The following is an 8805-nucleotide window of genomic DNA, read 5'->3' as shown; positions in this document are numbered from 1 at the left end:
GAGGAGTTAGTTTATGTGTGGAGGAGAGTTTGTCTTCATGGAGGAGAATTAGTTTGTGTCTTTGTGGAGGAGTTAGTTTATGTGTGGAGGAGAGTTTGTGTCTTCATGGAGGAGAATGACTGTGTGTGGAGGAGAGTTAGTTTGTGTCTTCATGGAGGAGATTAATTTGTCTTCATGGAGGAGAGTTTGTGTCTTCATGGAGGAGATTTATTTTGTGTCTTCATGGAGGAGAGTATGTTTGTGTCTTCTTGGAGGAGAGTTAGTTTGTGTCTTCGTGGAGGAGAGTATGTTACTCTTTTTGGAGGAGAGTATGTTTGTGTCTTCATGGAGGAGAGTTAGTTTGTATCTCATTGGAGGAGAGTTAGTATGTGTGGGGAGGAGTTACTTTGTGTCTTCGTGGAGGAGAGTTAGTTTACGTGAGGAGAGTTAGTTTGTGTCTTTGTGGAGGAGTTAGTTTATGTGTGGAGGAGAGTTAGTTTGTGTCTTCATGGAGGAGAGTTAGTTTGTGTCTTCATGGAGGAGAGTATGTTTGTGTCTTCTTGGAGGAGAGTTAGTCTGTGTCTTCATGGTGAAAAGTTAGTTTGTATCTCCTTGGAGGAGAGTTAGTGTGTGTGGGGGGAGAGTTAGTTTGTGACTTCATGGAGGAGAGTTAGTTTATGTGAGGAGAGTTAGTTTGTGTGTGGAGGAAAGTCAGTTTGTGTGTGGAGGAGAGTTAGTTTGTGTGTGGAGGAGAGTTAGTTTGTGTCTTCATGAAGGAGAGTTAGTTTGTGTCTTCATGAAGGAGAGTTAGCTTGTGTCTTCATGGAGGAGAGTTACTTTGTCTTCATGGAGGAGAGTTACTTTGTGTCTTCATGGAGGAGAGTTAGTTTGTGTCTTCATGGAGAAGAGTTACTTTGTGTCTTCCTGGAGGAGAGTTAGTTTGTGTCTTCATGGAGGAGAGTTACTTTGTGTCTTCATGGAGGAGAGTTACTTTGTGTCTTAATGGAGGAGAGTTAGTTTGTGTCTTCATGGAGGAGAGTTAGTTTTTGTCTTCGTGGAGGAGTTAGTTTGTGTGGAGTAGAGTTAGTGTGTCTTCGGAGGAGAGTTAGTTTGTGTCTTCATGGAGGAGAGTTAGTTTGTCTTCAGAGGAGAGTTAGTGTGTCTTCGGAGGAGAGTTAGTTTTTGTCTTTGTGGAGGAGTTAGTTTATGTGTGGAGGAGAGTTTGTGTCTTTGTGGAGGAGTTAGTTTATGTGTGGAGGAGAGTTTGTGTCTTCATGGAGGAGAATGACTTTGTGTGTGGAGGAGAGTTAGTTTGTGTCTTCATGGAGGAGATTAATTTGTCTTCATGGAGAGAGTTTGTGTCTTCTTGGAGGAGAGTTAGTTTGTGTCTTCGTGGAGGAGAGTATGTTACTCTTCTTGGAGGAGAGTATGTTTGTGTCTTCATGGAGGAGAGTTAGTTTGTGTCTTCATGGAGGAGAGTTTGTGTCTTCATGGGAGAAAGTTAGTTTGTATCTCATTGGAGGAGAGTTAGTATGTGTGGGGAGGAGTTACTTTGTGTCTTCATGGAGGAGAGTTAGTTTACGTGAGGAGAGTTAGTTTGTGTCTTCATGGAGGAGAGTTAGTTTGTGTCTTCATGGAGGAGAGTTTGTGTCTTCATGGAGGACAGTTAGTCTGTGTCTTAATGGGGGAGAGTATGTTTGTGTCTTCTTGGAGGAGAGTTAGTTTGTGTCTTCATGGAGGAGAGTATGTTTGTGTCTTCTTGGAGGAGAGTTAGTCTGTGTCTTCATGGTGAAAAGTTAGTTTGTATCTCCTTGGAGGAGAGTTAGTGTGTGTGTGGGGGGGGGGAGAGTTAGTTTGTGACTTCATGGAGGAGAGTTAGTTTATGTGAGGAGAGTTAGTTTGTGTGTGGAGGAAAGTCAGTTTGTGTGTGGAGGAGAGTTAGTTTGTGTGTGGAGGAGAGTTAGTTTGTGTCTTCATGGAGGAGACTTAATTTTTGTGCGGAGGAGAGTTAGTTTGTGTCTTCATGAAGGAGAGTTAGTTTGTGTCTTCATGAAGGATAGTTAGTTTAAGTCTTCATGGAGGAGAGTTAGTTTGTGTCTTCATGGAGGAGAGTTACTTTGTGTCTTCATGGAGGAGAGTTAGTTTGTGTCTTCATGGAGGAGAGTTTCTTTGTGTCTTCATGGAGGAGAGTTAGTTTGTGTCTTCATGGAGGAGAGTTACTTTGTGTCTTCATGGAGGAGAGTTACTTTGTGTCTTAATGGAGGAGAGTTAGTTTGTGTCTTCATGGAGCAGAGTTAGTTTGTGTTTTCATGGAAGAGTTAGTTTGTGTGGAGTAGAGTTAGTGTGTCTTCGGAGGAGAGTTAGTTTGTGTCTTCATGGAGGAGAGTTAGTTTGTCTTCAGAGGAGAGTTAGTGTGTCTTCGGAGGAGAGTTAGTTTTTGTCTTTGTGGAGGAGTTAGTTTGTGTGGAGTAGAGTTAGTGTGTCTTCGGAGGAGAGTTAGCTTGTGTCTCCATGGAGGAGAGTTAGTTTGTCTTCAGAGGAGAGTTAGTGTGTCTTCGGAGGAGAGTTAGTTTTTGTCTGTGTGGAGGAGTTAGTTTATGTGTGGAGGAGAGTTTGTCTTCATGGAGGGGAATTAGTTTGTGTCTTTGTGGAGGAGTTAGTTTATGTGTGGAGGAGAGTTTGTGTCTTCATGGAGGAGAATGACTTTGTGTGTGGAGGAGAGTTAGTTTGTGTCTTCATGGAGGAGATTAATTTGTCTTCATGGAGGAGAGTTTGTGTCTTCATGGAGGAGATTTATTTTGTGTCTTCATGGAGGAGAGTATGTTTGTGTCTTCTTGGAGGAGAGTTAGTTTGTGTCTTCGTGGAGGAGAGTATGTTACTCTTCTTGGAGGAGAGTATGTTTGTGTCTTAATGGGAGAAAGTTAGTTTGTATCTCATTGGAGGAGAGTTAGTATGTGTGGGAAGGAGTTACTTTGTGTCTTCGTGGAGGAGAGTTAGTTTACGTGAGGAGAGTTAGTTTGTGTCTTTGTGGAGGAGTTAGTTTATGTGTGGAGGAGAGTTAGTTTGTGTCTTCATGGAGGAGAGTTAGTTTGTGTCTTCATGGAGGAGAGTTAGTTTGTGTCTTCATGGAGGAGAGTTTGTGTCTTCATGGAGGACAGTTAGTCTGTGTCTTAATGGGGGAGAGTATGTTTGTGTCTTCTTGGAGGAGAGTTAGTTTGTGTCTTCATGGAGGAGAGTATGTTTGTGTCTTCTTGGAGGAGAGTTAGTTTGTGTCTTCATGGAGGAGAGTATGTTTGTGTCTTCTTGGAGGAGAGTTAGTCTGTGTCTTCATGGTGAAAAGTTAGTTTGTATCTCCTTGGAGGAGAGTTAGTGTGTGTGGGGGGAGAGTTAGTTTGTTACTTCATGGAGGAGAGTTAGTTTATGTGAGGAGAGTTAGTTTGTGTGTGGAGGAAAGTCAGTTTGTGTGTGGAGGAGAGTTAGTTTGTGTGTGGAGGAGAGTTAGTTTGTGTCTTCATGGAGGAGACTTAATTTTTGTGCGGAGGAGAGTTAGTTTGTGTCTTCATGAAGGAGAGTTAGTTTGTGTCTTCATGAAGGAGAGTTAGTTTGTGTCTTCATGGAGGAGAGTTACTTTGTATCTTCATGGAAGAGAGTTACTTTGTGTCTTCATGGAAGAGAGTTACTTTGTGTCTTCATGGAGGAGAGTTACTTTGTGTCTTCATGGAGGAGAGTTAGTTTGTGTCTTCATGGAGGAGAGTTACTTTGTGTCTTCATGGAGGAGAGTTAGTTTGTGTCTTCATGGAGGAGAGTTAGTTTGTGTTTTCATGGAGGAGTTAGTTTGTGTGGAGTAGAGTTAGTATGTCCTCGGAGGAGAGTTAGTTTGTGTCTTCGTGAATGAGAGTTAGTTTGTCTTCAGAGGAGAGTTAGTGTGTCTTCGGAGGAGAGTTAGTTTTTGTCTTTGTGGAGGAGTTAGTTTATGTTTGGAGGAGAGTTTGTCTTCATGGAGGATAATTCGTTTGTGTCTTTGTGGAGGAGTTAGTTTATGTGTGGAGGAGAGTTAGTTTGTTTCTTCATGACAAACACTGAAGGCCCTTCAAGCGCCGCTAAAGTTGCACTAAAGTCTCACAAACGTTTGAAGCCTGAGCCGTTGTCAAGGAGACCAAAAGAGACAGGAAGTTACCTGAAGTAACACAACTTTAAGACTGTCTCACACTTCTGTACTTTTATATATATATATATATATATACAGTGGGGCAAAAAAGTATTTAGTCAGCCACCGATTGTGCAAGTTCTCCCACTTAAAATGATGACAGAGGTCTGTAATTTTCATCATAGGTACACTTCAACTGTGAGAGACAGAATGTGAAAGAAAATCCAGGAATTCACATTGTAGGATTTTTAAAGAATTTATTTGTAAATTATGGTGGAAAATAAGTATTTGGTCACTTCAAACAAGGAAGATCTCTTGCTCTCACAGACCTGTAACTTCTTCTTTAAGAAGCTCTACTGTCTTCCACTCGTTACCTGTATTAATGGCACCTATTTGAACTCGTTATCTGTATAAAAGACACCTGTCCACAGCCTCAAACAGTCAGACTCCAAACTCCACTATGGCCAAGACCAAAGAGCTGTCGAAGGACACCAGGAAAAGAATTGTAGAACAGCACCAGACTGTGAAGAGTGAATCTACAATAGGCAAGCAGCTTGGTGTGAAAAAATCAACTGTGGGAGCAATTATCAGAAAATGGAAGACATACAAGACCACTGATAATCTCCCTCGATCTGGGGCTCCACGTAAGATCTCATCCCGTGGGGTCAAAATGATCATGAGAACGGTGAGCAGAAATCCCAGAACCACACGGGGGGACTTGGTGAATGACCTGCAGAGAGCTGGGACCAAAGTAACAAAGGTTACCATCAGTAACACACTACGTCAACAGGGAATCAAATCCTGCAGTGCCAGACGTGTCCCCCTGCTTAAGCCAGTGCATGTCCAGGCCCGTCTGAAGTTTGCCAGAGAGCACATGGATGATTGGGAGAATGTCATGTGGTCAGATGAAACCAAAATAGAACTTTTTGGTATAAACTCAACTCGTCGTGTTTGGAGGAAGAAGAATACTGAGTTGCATCCCAAGAACACCATAACTACTGTGAAGCATGGGGGTTGAAACATCATGCTTTGGGGCTGTTTTTCTGCTAAGGGGACAGGCCGACTGATCCGTGTTAAGGAAAGAATGAATGGGGCCATGTATCGTGAGATTTTGAGTCAAAACCTCCTTCCATCAGTGAGAGCTTTGAAGATGAAACGTGGCTTGGTCTTCCAGCATGACAATGATCCCAAACACACCGCCCGGGCAACGAAGGAGTGGCTCCGTAAGAAGCATTTGAAAGTCCTGGAGTGGCCTAGCCAGTCTCCAGACCTCAACCCCACAGAAAATCTGTGGAGGGAGTTGAAAGTCCGTGTTGCTCGGCGACAGCCCCAAAACATCACTGCTCTCGAGAAGATCTGCATGGAGGAATGGGCCAAAATACCAGCTACTGTGTGTGCAAACCTGGTAAAGACCTCTAGTAATCGTTTGACCTCTGTTATTGCCAACAAAGGTTATATTACAAAGTATTGAGTTGAATTTTTGTTATTGACCAAATACTTATTTTCCACCATAATTTACAAATAAATTCTTTAAAAATCCTACAATGTGAATTCCTGGATTTTTTTTCACATTCTGTCTCTCACAGTTGAAGTGTACCTATGATAAAAATGACAGACCTCTGTCATCATTTTAAGTGGGAGAACTTGCACAATTGCTGGCTGACTAAATACTTTTTTGCCCCACTGTATATATATATATATATATACTTTTATTTAATGTTATTTTATTTATAACTTACTTTTTATCTTATTTATTTTAAGTAATTGTTTTAAAATGTAATTCTATGTGTTCATTTTTTTAATGAACGCTTTAAGTGCTCAAGTGAGGTAAACTGCAGTGCACTTGTCTCTACAGCCATCTTGCACTGAACGCCATCTTGGCTGCCTTGCAGAAGGGGAGGAGCTAAGTGTAGTGGTTGCCATTCGCCAATAAAAAGGAGAGAGGAAGATTAAGAAGTAAGTAAATATTGCTATGGTACACAACAACAGTAATATATTTGGGACATCACCACACTTTAAGTGTACTCACGCTGTAACTTAGTACACAAGTTGTCTATTCCATTTGAGACACAGCCCATGTCTCAATGAGTACACTTAGTCTTTGAGTGTGTAAGTGTGTTACACGCGTGTACCTACACTGAGTGTGTGTTACACGTGTGTACCTTTCGCTGAGTGTATAAGTGTGTTCCACTGAGTGTGTAAGTGTGTTGTACTGAGTGGGTACTTGGTGTTTTGTTCATGACTATGTTGTCAAAATGCAAAGCAAAACTGTCCAAATTGTTGCATTTAAGAGGTAAGTACACAGTGTACTTGCTGAAGTGTACTGACAGAAGTATTTGAATGCTCTTTATCCTGTTAACAGTTTGACTTCTTTTTACACTTAAAACGCAGAATCAAGTTAGAAGAGAGCATTTGTGTTTGTGGAGAAAAGTCGACTTCCTGTACATTTGTATTTATATTCCTGCACCACTAATTTGGGCTTTCATGTCAACAAGAACAGCCCAATTTGTGGTGGGAGTGGAGCCCCTCCCAGCATGTGTGCAAGGGAGGAATGAGTGGGCGAGAGAAAAGGGGGGTTGTCCTCCAGTAGTTGTCCCGTGTGAAAAGTCTCTCTCTCACCACTTCTCTGCCGCTTCTCTCAAAGGTAAGAGCGCCCACTCCCACTCACTTTGCCAACACACAAACTGGATGTCTCTTCCTCCTGCGTGTTGATTATTCACACAAACTGTGTCTTATTCTTGCATGTTTATTAGTGACACACACTTTGTCTTATTCTCGCGTGTTGATTATTGACACACACTTTGTCTTATTCTCGCGTGTTGATTATTGACACACACTTTATCGGTCTTATTCTTTAAGTTGATTATTGACACAAACTCTCTTTTTCTTATTCTTTAAGTTGATTATTGACGTGAACATTTTAGCAAAAAGTGCACCTCAACTTGCACAACACTAAAAAAAGTTATTTTTCTTCGTGCTGCTACACAAACAATACAATAATTATTATTAATACACTTTAATTATCATTGGTACACTATACAATACACTATTAGCAGTAGTAGTAGTAGTACACTATACAATACACTATTAGCAGTAGTAGTAGTACACTACACAATACACTATTAGCAGTAGTAGTAGTACACTATACAATACACTACTAGTAGTAGTAGTACACTATACAATACACTATTAGTAGTAGTAGTAGTAGTACACTATACAATACACTATTAGTAGTAGTAGTAGTAGTACACCTTACAATACACTATTAGTAGTAGTAGTAGTAGTACTACACTATACAATACACTATTAGTAGTAATAGTACACTATACAATACACTATTAGTAGTAATAGTACACTATACAATACACTATTAGGAGTAGTAGTACACTATACAATACACTATTAGTAGTAGTAGTAGTACACTATACAATACACTATTAGTAGTAGTAGTACACTATACAATACACTATTAGTAGTAGTAGTAGTACACTATACAATACACTATTAGTAGTAGTAGTAGTACACTATACAATACACTATTAGTAGTAGTAGTACACTATACAATACAGTAGTAGTAGTACACTATACAATATACTATTAGGAGTAGTAGTACACTATACAATACACTATTAGTAGTAGTAGTACACTATACAATACACTATTAGTAGTAGTAGTACACTATACAATACACTATTAGTAGTAATAGTACACTATACAATACACTATTAGTAGTAATAGTACACTATACAATATACTATTAGGAGTAGTAGTACACTATGTGATGCACTATTAGTAGTAGTAGTACACTATACAATATACTATTAGTAGTAGTAGTACACTATACAATACACTATTAGTAGTAGTAGTAGTAGTAGTAGTACACTATACAATACACTATTAGTAGTAGTAGTAGTACACTATACAGTACACTATTAGTAGTAGTAGTACAACACTATACAATACACTATTAGTAGTAGTAGTACACTATACAATACACTATTAGTAGTAGTAGTACACTATACAATATACTATTAGTAGTAGTAGTACACTATTTGATACACTATTAGTAGTAGTAGTACACTATACAATACACTATTTTTAGTAGTAGTAGTAGTACACTATGTGATACACTATTAGTAGTATGTAGTACACTATACAATACACTATTAGTAGTAGTAGTACACTATACAATACACTATTAGTAGTAGTAGTACACTATACAATACACTATTAGTAGTAGTAGTACACTATACAATACACTATTAGTAGTAATAGTACACTATACAATACACTATTAGTAGTAATAGTACACTATACAATACACTATTAGTAGTAGTAGGACACTATACAATACACTATTTTTAGTAGTAGTAGTACACTATGCGATACACTATTAGTAGTAGTAGTACACTATACAATACACGATTAGTAGTAGTAGTAGTAGTACACTATACAATACACTATTAGTAGTAATAGTAGTAGTAGTACACTATACAATACACTATTAGTAGTAATAGTACACTATACAATACACTATTAGTCGTAATAGTACACTATACAATACACTATTAGTAGTAGTAGTACACTATACAATACACTATTAGTAGTAGTAGTACACTATACAATACACTATTAGTAATAGTAGTACTATACAATACACTATTAGTACTAATAGTACA

At 39.1% G+C, this 8805-nt stretch overlaps 1 protein-coding gene across 1 annotated transcript in view; it reads left to right on the top strand.

The window, feature by feature from the left end:
* Positions 1-6698: 6698 nt before the first annotated feature.
* Positions 6699-8805, top strand: part of sparc (secreted protein, acidic, cysteine-rich (osteonectin)) — a 28537-nt gene continuing 26430 nt past the window's right edge. Inside the window, exon 1 of the mRNA XM_061976563.1 lies at positions 6699-6770. The gene's annotated coding sequence lies outside the window, so the exon portion shown is untranslated. The remainder of the gene's footprint in view (positions 6771-8805) is intronic.

Source organism: Nerophis lumbriciformis, linkage group LG16 (assembly GCF_033978685.3).
Source record: "Nerophis lumbriciformis linkage group LG16, RoL_Nlum_v2.1, whole genome shotgun sequence".
Taxonomy (NCBI): domain Eukaryota; kingdom Metazoa; phylum Chordata; class Actinopteri; order Syngnathiformes; family Syngnathidae; genus Nerophis; species Nerophis lumbriciformis.
The sequence above is the reverse complement of the archived record's forward strand: the minus strand, read 5'-3'. Positions and strand labels throughout refer to the sequence as shown.